This window comes from Lates calcarifer, linkage group LG17 (genome assembly GCF_001640805.2).
Source record: "Lates calcarifer isolate ASB-BC8 linkage group LG17, TLL_Latcal_v3, whole genome shotgun sequence".
Lineage (NCBI taxonomy): Eukaryota > Metazoa > Chordata > Actinopteri > Centropomidae > Lates > Lates calcarifer.
In genome coordinates this window covers 12,005,740-12,020,904 of record NC_066849.1, presented here as the reverse complement: position 1 = coordinate 12,020,904, position 15,165 = coordinate 12,005,740, and positions in this window count along the sequence as shown.

Genomic DNA, 15,165 nt, shown 5'->3' with positions numbered 1-15,165 from the left:
GTCTGAATGATTTACCACATTATGTTTCACCATGAAAACTTCAAAAATGTCTCAGTTATTATTGACTTTAGTGATGTTTAAAACGGTTGTTAGGAAATCTGCAGCATCGTCCAATGACAAGTGATCAACTGGCTCTGCAAACTGTTGCTAACATCACAAGACCTCTCATAACTTACAAACATAATCATTTTAGTTTTCCATATTACATATAATAATATTTATATATAATCCTTTGTAATTGTAAGGACTTTGTTTAATTTATATATGCAAACATAGAAAAAGTCATGTGTGTTTCAGAGTTAATATTCTTTTAAAATGAGTGGGAAATGTCCTGTCACGCTAACCTAACCAAAGCTATACGCAGTCATTTAGCCAGGCCAACAGTATTAGCACAGTGTTTTGTAATTTGAGGTACATTATTTTTGTGAAATGTCATTTAAAATTCTCAGTTAACATCATTATTAAACATTTTAATCAGTCATATCTTCTTTTCTTCTCTTGACTTTCACTCCTGCAGTTTAGCATTCATAAGCAATATATTAACATTTAATGAATGGTTTATAACACTATAATGCAGTTGTAAGCAGATACAAGTGAATGAATTTGTCAACAACTGTAACTCCTGCTGTGGGCATCCATTAGTGGAGGCTGGTGTATAAACAGATAACAAATGCCAGTGCTGTAAAACACAGATGTAATTATTAAAAACACATCCAACTACATTACAGTGTGTTATGAACCATTTACTGTTAGTAAATGCTCAGTAGCAATAATAAAATGTCACTATTACAACTAATGGTGTCACAACCATTTTCAATTTAGTGACATGTAAAGCTCAACTTCTGTTTCAGGTACATAGTTTGAACTTACTCTAACAGCTGGTGCGACTGGCCAGCTTTTAGTGTCTTGGCAGCTTCAGTTCACCAGCTGTTTAACTGAGGTCAGAATAAAGGACAGATAGTTGGTAAATCAAAAGTCTTTGTAAAGAACAACAACACAATACACAGCAGCTTCAGCTATCAAGTACTGCTAATGTGTGCAACAAGGAGTTTCAGTATGCTGGAGACATTTTACAACATCAACCCCCATTACACCTTATCAGTCTTCTTTAATTCCTTCCCTTGTATAACAGTTAGTCCTTTGTATTTGTACTAATGTATACAGGGCCATAAGTACTTGAGATACTATCCAAACTCTGCTGCAGCTTCTACCTGTTACATAACCACTGGAGCCATTATGACAGGCAGGAATGTGCTATTGGGAATTATCAAAAGGACAGTGTCATCTGTCATTAACACCTACCTATATCATAAATCCATATTATTGGCGTTGTATGAAAGGGATGTTTTGAGGTATTACAGGCTTTACCGTTACAGATGTACAGGCTATTTCATAACACAGTATTATTTACATGGATCACTTATGAGGAGAGGAATCCAAAACTTTTGACTAATCCACCTCCTTCTTTCAATACATCATAAAACACTCTGATTCAAAGCATCTGTTAAACAAAAGTCAGGATGATGAATTTAATGGCTTCAGAAAGTTTCTTAAATCAGGTTTTATTGGGGGTAAAGGTGTTAAAAGAGTACAGAGTACAGAAACCCTGCAGTTCTGCTGCTTTTGGTTGCTGATGTGAGCAACATCTGTCTGCAGTGTTGATGTGGAGGAGTTGCAAAAGTGATCCACTACCAAGACGTCCCTCCTCCTTCTGTGGAGCAGGAGAGACGGGTGAAAAAAAGAGGACAATGAGAGACATATCACAGCTACAGATTTCTAGTCAGCTACAGGTGATTGTACAGAACAACTTGGTCCATAATCAGCTGTTGCTTTCTGTTTAGCAACTTTTCAAGGTGACTGCAGCTTGAACAACAATGTAGTTAAGTGGATAGCAAGGACTTTGTATTGTTGTTGTTTGACTGTTGGTAGCTGTTGTGGCTTTTCACAATGAAAACAGGAGCGACGGCTCCAAGGTCATGCAATTCACTATGATAACAAAGAGACAGAGAAATATCCAAACCAGATTAACTGCTGCGTGGTTCAACATCATGTTATTTACTGTCAAGCTCAGGCGATTGAGTTCAAATCAGCCAAAGTGCAGGGTGGTTTATTTGGCTTTTCTTGACATAGTTTTACAGATTTAGATGAAGCCAGCTGGATTGGACTCTTCATAGCCTGCTTTCTGCCTGCCTGAGATATGCACAAACTATCAAACTCACTTTTAGTCACTTGTACCACAACAACATTTGAAACCATGTTCTCTTAAATCCTTGACTTGAAAAGTTCCACAATAAAAGCCTTTAATGAGAAGTATAAATAAATACAGTGTATGTCTCAATGTGACAAATGATGTGATGAGGCCTGAGCATGTTTATTTAGTCTCCAAAAGACAAATAGTTTAATATTCTTTGTAACTGTATGGGTAATAGTAAAGTTATTACATCTCCTCCATCTTAAATGTGAACAGCACCAGCAGTGGCCCTCTGCTCTGCTCTGCTCTGCAAAGCTGCAGCTGTGTGTCTCCTGCTCTCTCTGCACAAACATTGCCATCTTCCATCCAGCCTCTCAGTGAGTAATTCAAGAGTGTAATTTAGTGATTTCAGTATCCTCCCCTGATGTTCCAAGTATGCTTTCTCTTACTGCTGCTGAGCCACAGAAATGCTGTGGAGGGGCCCAGACTAAACACAGAGATATTTTGCAAAACGCAAGTTGAGCAGCCAATGAAAGTGTGTGTTTTTGATTTATGATGGAGAACAGGGAACACTGGAGAAGATGAGGATGGAGCAGAGAGGGAGGACTCTGTGGACTCCACCACTGGTGTTCTGAATGCAGCTAAACAGAAAGTCATCATGGGCTTTTGCCCAACTGAAGCTTCGAATGCTTCCAGTAGAGCATGAGCTCTTCTTTGTTTGCGAGTATGTGTGAGCTCCTGTGGGGTGGAAACATACCTCATGACTCATTTTAGACAGGACACCACCTGGACTCTGGTGACACACAGACACTCACACACACACACACACACAGTGAGGCGCATCTCCCTCTGTAACATTTTGTCCGTACAAGCACAAGCACATGTTTCCTGTATGACAACGAGCTTCTGTGCTGCCTGAGGTGACGTCATGACCCCCCCACACACCATAACCAGCCACACACACACCTTCTCCACGGGCATTTCACAGATGTTTGGATCATAACTAACCAATCAGCAGTGAGCTTGCATGTCTTAACCTCTCTTTGCTGTGGGGCAAGTAAAGAACGTCACTGTTGGTAATTCTGATGAGGGTAAAATCACAAACATGCACACACACAGCCGCGTAGTCTGATGTCAGCAGACACACATTTCACTGTTTCACAATTTCACCTTTCTCTTTACATTTCTCAACATCGTAAAAATGTGCATCTGTACACATACAATGGACGAGACGATCTGACGAATGTGTTGTTTAAACACAATGAATCTCAAAGAGACAAGTCCATCAGGTTTTTGATTGGTCCCAATTATTTCCACCACCTTTGTAAAATACTCATACAGCTCAATAAGTCTATAGTCACAGCACAATAAGTCAGTGTGCTGACGAAGAATTGTTGTCGGGCCGCCGGAGACCTAAACCTGCAGTTCAGGTTTACATGGTGAGAATTAAATCAACGTGCATCAACAGGAATCTGATTGCTCACATACAAAGTAGTGAGATCAGGGACTGTGACGTATTTTGCTGCACACCACATGTCTAACTTTACTCTCTCTGAGTCTGAAGTTTGGTTTTGTTTGTGGAGTGTAATCTGCTAATTCACTGATTTTGATTAATTCATGTGTTCTTGCAAAATACTTTACAACCACTATCCATGAATTTTTCGTTATGCAACAACTTCCTCTCTGTCAGACAAGTGAGATCTTTCCAGACTAATATTAATGCATGAATGACGCATCAAATACTTGCGGCTGAAGAAAAGAACGGATAATGACGGATAATGACGGAGAAAGACAGAGAGACGGATGACACAGAGATGAGTGAGGAGATTAGTTTGTAATTTTTATAAGTAATTTGTTCCTCCTGATACATTTATTAATCTGCTTAATTTTAGTCACTCTCTCAGTATTTCACAAGCATAAACCGCTCTGTGTCAAAACTGCTTTCCAAGAATTAGTATTAGTAGTTCAGTTGATTGGTCAAGTTTACTGGCATCCAGATTTCAGTTATTTGAAAGCTTGTAGATTAATGATCCCTTCCTTTAAGGAGCTGTTTGATTAATTTCAGCATTTGCTGGCTGCTGCTGGTCTTGTGCAACCATTAAAGATTTAGTCTAGGTTATCAGACTCAGCCTTGTGTAATTGTACAATGTAATCTCCTCCTCCTCATATCATCTAATCCTCCAAATTCCCACATGGCCATAGAGCTCAGGAAAGGGGTTAAAATTACAAAATAGGCAAAATGTTGTGCTTCAAAGAAAAAAAAAGTAGCTACAGCCCCAAATGGAAGTGAACTGCATTAAATTGAGGCAACACTTATTAAAGAGAGGCTGGGTTTACACAGACAGAGGAAAAGAGGTAGAGAAAGTCAGACTAGTACAGTGTGTGATAGTTATGACTTCACTCCGACATGGCGGTGACACACCAGCAGCTGTGGCTCTGACCCACACTTCATCAGTGCAGCCTGGTCTTCAGCACAGACCTTATAAGGACAACATCTCTCTGACTCACTTACTATCTGACTGACTGACAGGCAAACTGACAAGCCGACTGTTGACAGACAGGATGGGAGCCACAGTGTTCAGTGACTTCAACCTCAAATGATCCCATAAAAATTGCGTTCATTATCACCAGCCCACACTTCTTCCCTCTTCTTAATGCCTCTCATTTTCTTCCTGTCCCCTCCCACACTTTAATTCCTTACACGTCTTATCCTCTTTTTTTTTCTCTTCTTCATTCTCTCTCCTACTGTCTTTGCTTTTTGTCTCCCTCATTACCTTGTTTTCCTGTGCGACCGTACGTTCACCTCCTGTTAAGTAAGGAGGTCAGCTTGGATCACACAGACCCACATGAGAACACACACACACACACACACACACACATCTGGCTGTAGCTGGATTTCACCACTTTTCTGGGAGTGGGAAAAGTAAGGCGTGTATCTACGTGTGTGTGTGTGTGTGTGTGTAAGTGGGAGTGACCGAAGCAGCCAGGGTGAGAGAGGATGAGGACGGGCCCGGCCTCCCACTCCAGAGTCAGAGAGAGGAGAGCCCTCCCACAGGAAACCAGCTCTCCACTCCACATGGCCTTTTAAGGTAAAAAACTCCCCAAAACTCTTCTCACTAGGGAATAGGGCTAAGATATAGTCACATTTAAAGCTACAGAGAGAGACAGGGAAAAGCAGGATAGAAGCCTGTGAATGGTGAAAGATTTTACGAAAAGTTAACAAGAACAAAACTTAAATACTTTTAACCAGAGACAAAACTTGGAAGGAGGACAGTCTCACTCAGCATTTCCTTCTTCTTATGAATCAATTATGCAGTAAGAGTTCAGCCATTTCCATGCAACATGGTTGGATATAACTTACATTTTCATAACATTTCACTATCAGAGCATTTTATGGCCAAAGGCATACATTAGTCCTGGTCATGACTGTATCTTTATGGCAGAGCCAGTGACCCGCTGTTGCCCAGAGATGAGAAACATCCACGTTGTCTGTCTGCTATCGGACTCATATTAAGAGGAGGGGAGTGTGGGAAATAGGCCCCATGCATTTTGTCCTCATGGGAAAATTATCTAAAGCAGCTGTAAACAAAAGATGCATCCACAGACTAAGTCATTATGGGAAACTGCTGTGTATTGTCAGGAGATTTACTGTAGGTTGTTTTCTCTTTTGGTCAATTACAGCAAAAAAAGAAAAATGAAAATGAAAAAGGAAAAAAACCTGAGCAAGAGTTTTAGGTTTGTGTGTGTGTCAATTGCCATTGAAGTCAGGTATGTATTACCAAGAGATGTAATGATGTGCAAACGTTCCTGTGTGATGGTTTAATATCCCTCATGACCTGTTTGGTAACGTCTCTGACTCTCAGGCTGGTGAGGTGTAAACTGTCTCTTGGCCACATACATGTCTGGTTGTAAATATCAGTGCGTTAGGATGTAAGTAAATGAAGATTAGTGAGGCTGATGTTTGGAAGCCTTTGGCAAAACCACAAAAAATGTGGTACGTGTGCTGTTTCCTTTAACTGATAAAGAATAAATAATAACCTCTGTGTGTGTCTTGCCCCGACAGATGTTATATTGTGTGACTCCTGTTTCTGTGGCTGCCCTAATGAGGCCATGACAACATGCTAACTCAACCCTTGGTTCCCTGCCTTTGCCTTTCCTTTGGCACTGCCTCATCTCACCCTCTGTTATCTGGCCCAACATTTGCCTCTTTGACATTGCTCACAGACAATGTGTAAATAAAGGCCCCTGTGGTTGAATGGCTGTAATGAGAGTCTGTCTTGCACCAGTTATTCAGACTGTTTATCACCTCATCACAGTCATTCATGAGAGAGCGGGGCTGACAGGGTGAGAGGAAGGAGAGCAGGGGAAATACACTGTGGACTTTTTCTGGTGACAGAGGATAGGGATCTCTGAACCTGGGACATGATACGATGGACACGGAGGAAGGATACATGTTGAAATGATAAAGAGAAGCATATTCTCTGCAGCCTTCTCTTCACTTTGCTGGTTCAAAGCTGCAATAATTAGTGTTTTGGTAACACTTCATAATAAGGGAGCAAAACACATGCCTAAGTGATGCAAAACTAATGCATGAGTCATGATGATTTACTGCATGAATGAATTCCTGTTTTTCACCATTAAGAAATGATCAGGTCACAGGATCAGCGTTTGATGTATGTTAAAACAGTTAAACGGTTACTTCATAGATAAAAGTGCCAACAAATAAGCTGGATTGCATGTTGCAGTGTGTGTGTGTGTTGCCGTCCTATAAAGGTGATATGGCTATTATATTATTATTTACACATCCAGCAGACATGGAGCAACGTTAGAATTCATTTGGAGTCATGTAAGTCCAGTAATCACTGTCTTTTTAGCTCTATTTTGGCTTTCACTAAATCCTGAGAAAAATATTTGCTTCTTTAGCTTCTAATTTCTCCACTCTCTTATCTGATCACTAACTTTATCCGTCAGCTGGTTGGTAATGAGGAAGTAGCACTGAATGTTTTTTTTATAAGAGCGTCTTGCTGAAAACAGCTGCCTGCTGCTGCTGGAAACAAGGTTGATGAGGCTGAAGTAAAACAGTAAAGTTGTGGGTCATAAAACCAAAACAATTAGCTAAAAAAAGGCTATAAAGCTTTGTAGCGCTGAGGCAAACTGCAGAGTTGGGTAATAATTCTCTGTGGATTCATCACTGCGTGTGCCCCCTTTCACACCTCACATAGATTTGGGACCCATTGTTCATTTAAAAACATTGATTAGTGCAGTTTTAAAAGTAAATTACCTGCTGCAATTGTCATAAGATTGTGTACATGTAAATTTACCAAGGACGAAGCTGTTACCATTTAAACAAAGCTGTGTTGCTGAGGTTATCTAGGTGCTACACTCAAGAGTCCAGGCAGGAAGAATGCATGATGTTATTCTGCAGCCATTCTGCTGATAGGCTGCTCATATCTGCAAGCATTGCCCAGCTGAGTGAACCAAGACATGCTCCTGCTGCCAATATAGTCATTAGAGGTCAAAGGTCACCGTATGAGTGATCAGCTGCCTTCCTGGATTTGAAATGAAACAAAAACAGGAGTAGAATGTGGGGATAGCGCACGAGGACAGTGACAATCATTTGCTGCAGCTTAATCTCACATGAAACAGATCAAATCTGCACATTCACAGTCTGAGTCAAGCTCCTTATCCAGACTCTGGTCTTTACTGTAACTCCCTCTTGGCTGAACTTCACTCTCTCCAACCCGAGCAACTCATCCAGAACACTGGAGCCTGCCTCGACTTTAACCTCCCCAAATTCCCCAACACCCCCCCTCCTGTGCTCCCTCCTCTGGATGCTCACATTCAAGTATAAAACCCTGACACTGGTGAAAGGAACTCCCAGACCACAGCCAACCTTCCCTCTCCAGCACTGGATGGGCTCAATTTGTGACTGTGCTGGCCACCGGCTCTTCCTGCCCCGCGGCAACCTGGACATCACTCCACCCAGCCTGGCCTGAAATGTCTTTCCTCTTGCTTACCCAGTGTGGGACTGAGCTTCCCACCCACGTCAGGCCAGGAGAGTAACTCCCTCATTTCTTTTCCAAACGTAAAGCTTTTCCCTCTTTCCTCTGCACCATTATCTTTCTGTAAATGAGAGCACTAGAGTATATTCTTCCTCAGCTAATTATCATACACATGTCAATTGTTTTGTGCTTCTGTGTCAAAGACATGTAATACCTCTCCACTGATCACTGTAGTTTTACACTCTTTAGGACAGCTTGAAATATCAGTCCAAAAATTTTAAATGATAAACATATTATACTTGTATCTAAATGGTGTGTTGGTGGTGGTCTCTCTCTCTCTCTCTCTCTCTCTCTCTCTCTCTCTCTCTCTCTCTCCCTCCCTTTCTGTGTGTTTGTGTGTGTGTGTGTGTGTGGTGGTTGGCTTGGAGCAGGTCTGTGTCCTTTTTGCCTCGCCCACATACTGTTGAACATATGGCTTCATTTAGAGAGTAATGGAAGGAGGTCATTTGTCATCAGCACTAGAAACAAATGAAGACACGCACACACACATTCTTTTATGGGATGTACATGTATTGGCTGTTACAATGCATCCCCCAGCTTCCCATTCACTATCTCAGAGCATCCCAACCTGTTTCAAAATAAAATACTTTATTTTTTCAGCTCTGAGTATTTTCACTGCCGTAACAGAACCACCACTGAGAGAACCACCATGCCGTTATGTTTCTACTTCTGCTCAGTCGCACCCATTCTCCCTCTGTCCCTGGTAGGAAGTTTGCTGGTTTCCATTTGTGGGGGTGTCTTTTTCCTTTGCTGCTCAGCTATGAAGAGACTGCTATCACTTTTATTTAGTTTGTCAGCAGCTCCCTCTTCTGGTCTAGTAGAATATCACAATTAGCAAGAGGAGGTGCTTTTTTTTTTTTGCAAGTGGAATTCAAGCAAGAAATTCAGATGCCTTGTACAATGTAGTATATATTTATCCATCTAGTTTATCTTAGGCATTTCTGACATTAAATGGTCTAACACAGTTTGTGGCTGTCCTCTGGGCTGTTTATTTGGGCCTTAATTCCTTGATTCCCAACATCCACGTTTTTGATGTTGTTTTCCATGGTCCTCTGAGCCAGTCCAGATAAACTGGGGGTTCATCCAGGGTTTGAACCCCACACATTTAACAAGCGTGAATCACTTTCTGACACACTGTTAAATACTGATAATGTCTTTCAAAAGAGCAAATGAAGACTCCTAAATCAGAATCAGAATCAGACTTTATTACCAAGTAAGTTTGCACATACAAGGAATTCGTCTTAGAATATAGGTGCTAAAAAAAACAGAGAAAGTAAACAAAGACAGATAGAAAAGTAGAAGTGAGAGTGAGGAGTAAAGAGCAAAAAGCAAATACCATATGTACAAGCAACATAAATACACTTATAATTTAAATGTAAAGTGTAGAGTGCAGATGTAGCAATGAAAGTAGGTAATAAATCCACAGGGGTACTGGCCCTGATGTCCATGAGCTCTCCTCTAGTGAAAGAGCAACTGGTACTTCCACACAAAACAGAATTAACAAACAAAATAACAAAACACAACGTGCACCAACACACCAAGGCAGCCATCCACAGCACCATCTTGGCCAAAATGAGAAATACATAACACTTCATTTGACTACGATGGTAACAGTCAACAAAGTTAAGTTCACCACTCTTATTGAAAAGCAAAGTTACACATACTGAAATATCAGCATCAACATGAAACAGTCTCAGAGAATCATTTATTCACTGCAACCTCCCAGTTACCTTCCTCACACTGAATAGAGAGCATTAGATACACTTGACAGGCCTTCTTCACTGAAGATAATTTGACATGTCATGGTAGGAAAAGCACAGGTTTGAATAATAAAGTTAATTATGACGGTTGAATTAAATTCAGCTGTTTCAGTTTCAGGGTTCTGGTGTTGTGCATGCTGGCTTACTGTCACACATCAAAATGTCTGTTGTGTTGTGACAAAAGTCATCTTACAAACACAAAATGCATATACATCAAATAAAGGCTGCAAGAGCAGGAAATTCAGCCTGAGCATGGTCAGTGGATTAAAAGTTTCTCTCAACAGACAAATGTTACACACATGTTTGAATTTTAGGAATATTCTGCTGTTGGTGGCATCATAAACTGGGATTACAGAGTGTGACATTTTTTAAGCACGTTTTTGTTTGGTTTTTTTTCCCCTTCAGTGTTTATTTGATCAGGATTTTTGAAAATGTTCTAATGTACATAGTGGCTTCAACAGTGGATGAAATATTTGTTTTTTGTTGTTTTTTTTATCACAAAGGCAAGATATTATGTTTCATTCTGTAGTGCCAGTAAAGAAATCCTCTCTACAACTGCCTCAGAGAGAAAACCCGCGACTGACGCAGTCTACTGATCAAAGTATCATTGACACTGGGGAGCCATTTGTGCCAGATCATGTAGGTGGCTGATGTGTTACATAATGACAAACTGAATTTTCCCCTTAGTAAATAACTGAAGTACAGATATATCAATATTATCACTACTGCCATTGACTACTTTTTGTGTAACACAGAACTCATGACGTTTTTGGAAATTTCCTGAAATCTGTTCTTGGACACATTGTCTTTTCCTTTTTGAAAGTGTAACATGACACTGACTGTATTGCATTCTCAAATGTGTCAAGGTTATTGGTTGTGTTTTAGTATCAATATTTTGTTTTACTCCAGAGCCATATTAAATTCAGTTTATCCTTGTTTTGGTTTAATGGGCAGAGACTGTTCCTAGCTTTGCTGATAGTCCCCGTAGTTGTTACGTAATCTGCTGACCAGAAGACCTCGTCTGACTTGTTGTTTTGGGTAGCTTAACATCATGACCTTGGGTCTTAGATGGCAAAAAGTATGATTTAAACAAGGAAGGGGTGCAAGCTAGGCCTTTAATATCTACTGGGAGTCTTCTCAGTTTAGCTAGATATTAAGAGATTTGATACACTCCTGTACGCAGCACTGGTGAGGTGTTACTAAATGTCAGTAAATAAACATAACTATAGATATTTGCACTCAGGATTAATCAGAGTGTACTTTTAGACAGTGTTTGTCGCTGTTTCTCAATTCAACCTGACTTCACTCACTTGAGGCATCATGATTGGTAAAGATAATGCGAAACATAGATTGGGACATTGGGTCGTTGTAACAAAATGTAACATTGGGGAAATAATAATATAAATGAAAATCAACCTAACAGCATGAAACCATCAGAATTTCACAAATAACTACAATAATGAAAATAAATGACAGCAACTGACCCTACAGACAATCTGTGGTCTTTATGCTGTGTTTTCAGGAACTTTCTCTAGGGGGAGCCATTACATTGCAAGTGGACTGACGTCTGCAGTAAAAGTTTGACGCTTCAGCTCACCCACAGTTCATTGCACCTGAGTGAGTTTTACTATAACAAATAACCTTGCCTTCACATGACTCCCAGGTCTTAGCTGCAGCAAGCAATTAACAGTCATTAACCTGGTACAAAGAAACATAGAGAATTCACGTACTTACTAAGCATAGACAAGGCTTTACGTTTCCAGAATCTAGTTTATAATCACAAACTGATAAATGTTACCATGGTATGATTATATTAAACTGTTACATTTATGGAGCTACAATGTGAAGCCATGTTGAATTATTATGACAGTGTGGCTTTCAAGAACTTCATCCGTGTGTGTTAATCGCAACAAGTGTATAAGTGGCCATTGTGCACTGTTATGTATTTAGAACCAATTGATTAGCAAACTGGAAAAACATACAATTAGTCTCCCAAGTGCTGAGTCTCAGTTATCAGAGTTGAGGCAAAGGCATCAGATGCATCAGTAAACAGACAGAGATGGATGGCAGCTTGCCTATCTGCTCAGCTCAGATCTATGTCAATGCCTTGAATACAATGCACTCATTATGGAGTGTGACACAGACTGGATATTGTGCAGTGCCCGGGCATGAAGAAAGGGAAAGCCGTAGCCCTTTGTGAAGTGGGTCAGGTCTGTGAAGTGATTAACAGTTGGCTATGTCAGCAGAAAAGATGTGATTTGATAATTCCCATAGCCTATGAACCCTCAGAGAACTAAAGAAACCTGCTAGGGGACTGCAGTCGCACTAATTATCCCATGATCCTTTGTCTGGCAACAAATACCAGACATTTGTAGGGTCAGATTGGATGTCATGTGTAGTGTTGGGTTGAATTAGCCTCAAAGGCAACCAGAAACCCCCCATGAAAACATTTCAGTCAAGCAGTGAGAAAACCTCATGAGAACTTCACATCCTGCAAAACCTGAATGAACGCAGAGGAGAGAGTCTAAATGTGGACCTTTTCCCAGAACTGACAGGATCAGTTACACTAGTGTGGCATGAAAATATTTTCTTTTTCATTTTTCTTTGCTAGCATACTTGTAAGAGTTTGCTGTTCATGTAAGAACAACGGATACTGAAGCATCTGGGAAATGCTGTGGAAATGAGGATAGATTTAACCTCTAAATTCTTCCTCTGTGTGCAGACTCTGGTACTGTAGGTCTTTAAATTCTGCTCCAGCGGGGCAGTGTTTGAGCCTGAATTTGAATGTTAATCAAATCACATTTCTCGAGAAAAGACTTCTGTTTCAGTCACCTCACCATTTCAAGTCAATGCCCTGGAGTAACCTCTCCACAACTCCACAAGGGTAATTGCATGAAAGGTAAAGGTTCCACAGGAGCTCTTTTGTAATCATTCAGACTGCAGATTATTAAAAATGATCTGCTTGAAACTTTGAAGACCTGGACGACATATGATGGCGTTAAGTTGTGCTTCTTTTTATTAAGAGTGGGGTTGCAAGTACACATCCTGCATATTGGAATGTGTGTGTGTGTGTGTGTGTGTGCATATTTGTGTTAGCCTGTACTCATGGGTGTGTCTGAGTGTGTGATGTCATTGCTCGGATCCGGGTGATCCCTTCTTGGCCAATCAGTGCGAAGCAGGAGCTCTCTGGAGGAGGCGGTCAGTGGATGATTAAAGGATGGGGGAGGTTAAACTCTAAACCAGGCTGTAAAATAGTGACCTGTGGGAGTAAGTCAGCGGTGTAGCATGCTGCGTGTAGTAACATCTCAGGCCAGGAACCTGTCTGCAGCTGCCCGAGTGTGACATCTATGAGGTTCATACAGACGGACGTGATCCAGCTAAGACATGATTAGAGCTGTAATAGATGTAATAGGATATTATGTCATCATCTTAGACAGTCAGGTCATATGTGTCAGAGATCAGAGCCCGAATCCCCTCAAACCAGATAGGATCAGAGTACATGGACATAGTTGTAAAACTTCAAAGAGACCCTCAAGAAATGAAACAGAAGTCACTGAATAAACCAAGACTAATTTATGCACATGTTCAGTCTGGCATGTTGTGGACCTGAGGATGAGCAGCTACTTTGTGGAAGCTCATGAGGACCATGTTAGTGGTATTCTGGGCAATTCACATAACTTATAGGTTATTTATAATGATTGAGGAATGTCTTATACAATCTCAGTATAGCAGTGCTAAACTAGCAGCACCAGCTGGCTTCCAGAAAACACTGAGTGGTAACACTAAGACAAGCCTTACTCACTTATGAAAGCATTTACAAGCAAAATAAATCGGTTTGGTTGTTGTTAACACCCTTTACACCCCTAATTTTTACTCTGTAAAGATCTCGTCGGGGCTGTTAACCTTTGTTTTTAGGCAATTGATCTGAGGTATTTATGATTTTGATGATTTTACAGGAGAAGCTGCATGCAGTGATTTTGTGCAGTTTTTTAAGTAATTGGGCTCCTGTGACTGCAACAGTTTGCTGTGGCGATACAATTGGCACAGCTTCATCTTTCTCTCTGCCGTATCATGACTGTAACTATCTGAAAAATATATCATGGGGCCACTGTGCTGCTCTAGCACATTATCCCATGAAGGAAATACACACATTTCTCAGCTGCTGTCCATTTCTTATGCAACGCAGAGGAGATTATTCAACAGCGAAATGGAAACACAGATAGAGAGAAATTTTGTAGGAGTCTGTGTATGATTTCTAAAAACTTGTCTCAAATGTGTTGCTTTTTATCCATGCACAAGTGCATACATAAATACAGTGGCTTTTATTTTAAGGATCAAAACCTTTGCTTTAATTTGCCTCATTTCCAGGTCAAATGATGTTTCCTCTTTATATGTTATTGTTCCTCAAAATCACCTAAAACTGTCACACTTTGTTTTGAAACACCTCTGACACAGTGTGATTCATACAAATGATTGCTTCCTTCCTACATATTTGGAACCATTTTAATACTTTCTCTACCACACAAGGGTCTATAATAAGACCTGTGGGAGGCCTTTTGCTTTGTCAGGATAAAAATAAAAAAAATATCCAGAGTTCACAGTTTGACATTTATTATTAATGACATCCTAAAGTAATTAATTTTTTTAGCCAGCCTTGCAGCTTGACTCAGGAGAAGGCAACATACAATATGTCAGTGTGTCGGTCCACTATGATCAAGACAGTTATTTTTTGACTACTGGATTATTTTCCATAAAATTTTGCACATATGATGTATGCTAATCACTTTGGTGATCCCTTGACTTTTCATCTAGCGCCACCAACAGGTCAAAATCTTCACTTAGCCAGAGGATGGACAGACACAAAAGTTTGTTCTGACCCTCCTTGTTATTATCCAATACTTAGCAATGTTAGCATGCTGACATGCTTAACTAAGATATACATGGCACATACACATGCACAGTACATGGTGAACATTAAACATCAGCATGTTAGCATTGTGTGACCATAACCACTCCACTCTTACAATTTTATTAAGTAATCTTCCTAGCAAGTCAATTTCAAACCCCTCCTTTAACTGTGCAGATAACTCATAATTTGCTTGCAAACAAGTCTGAATATGCCTCTTTGCTGTGTGAGTGTTCATATCTCCAT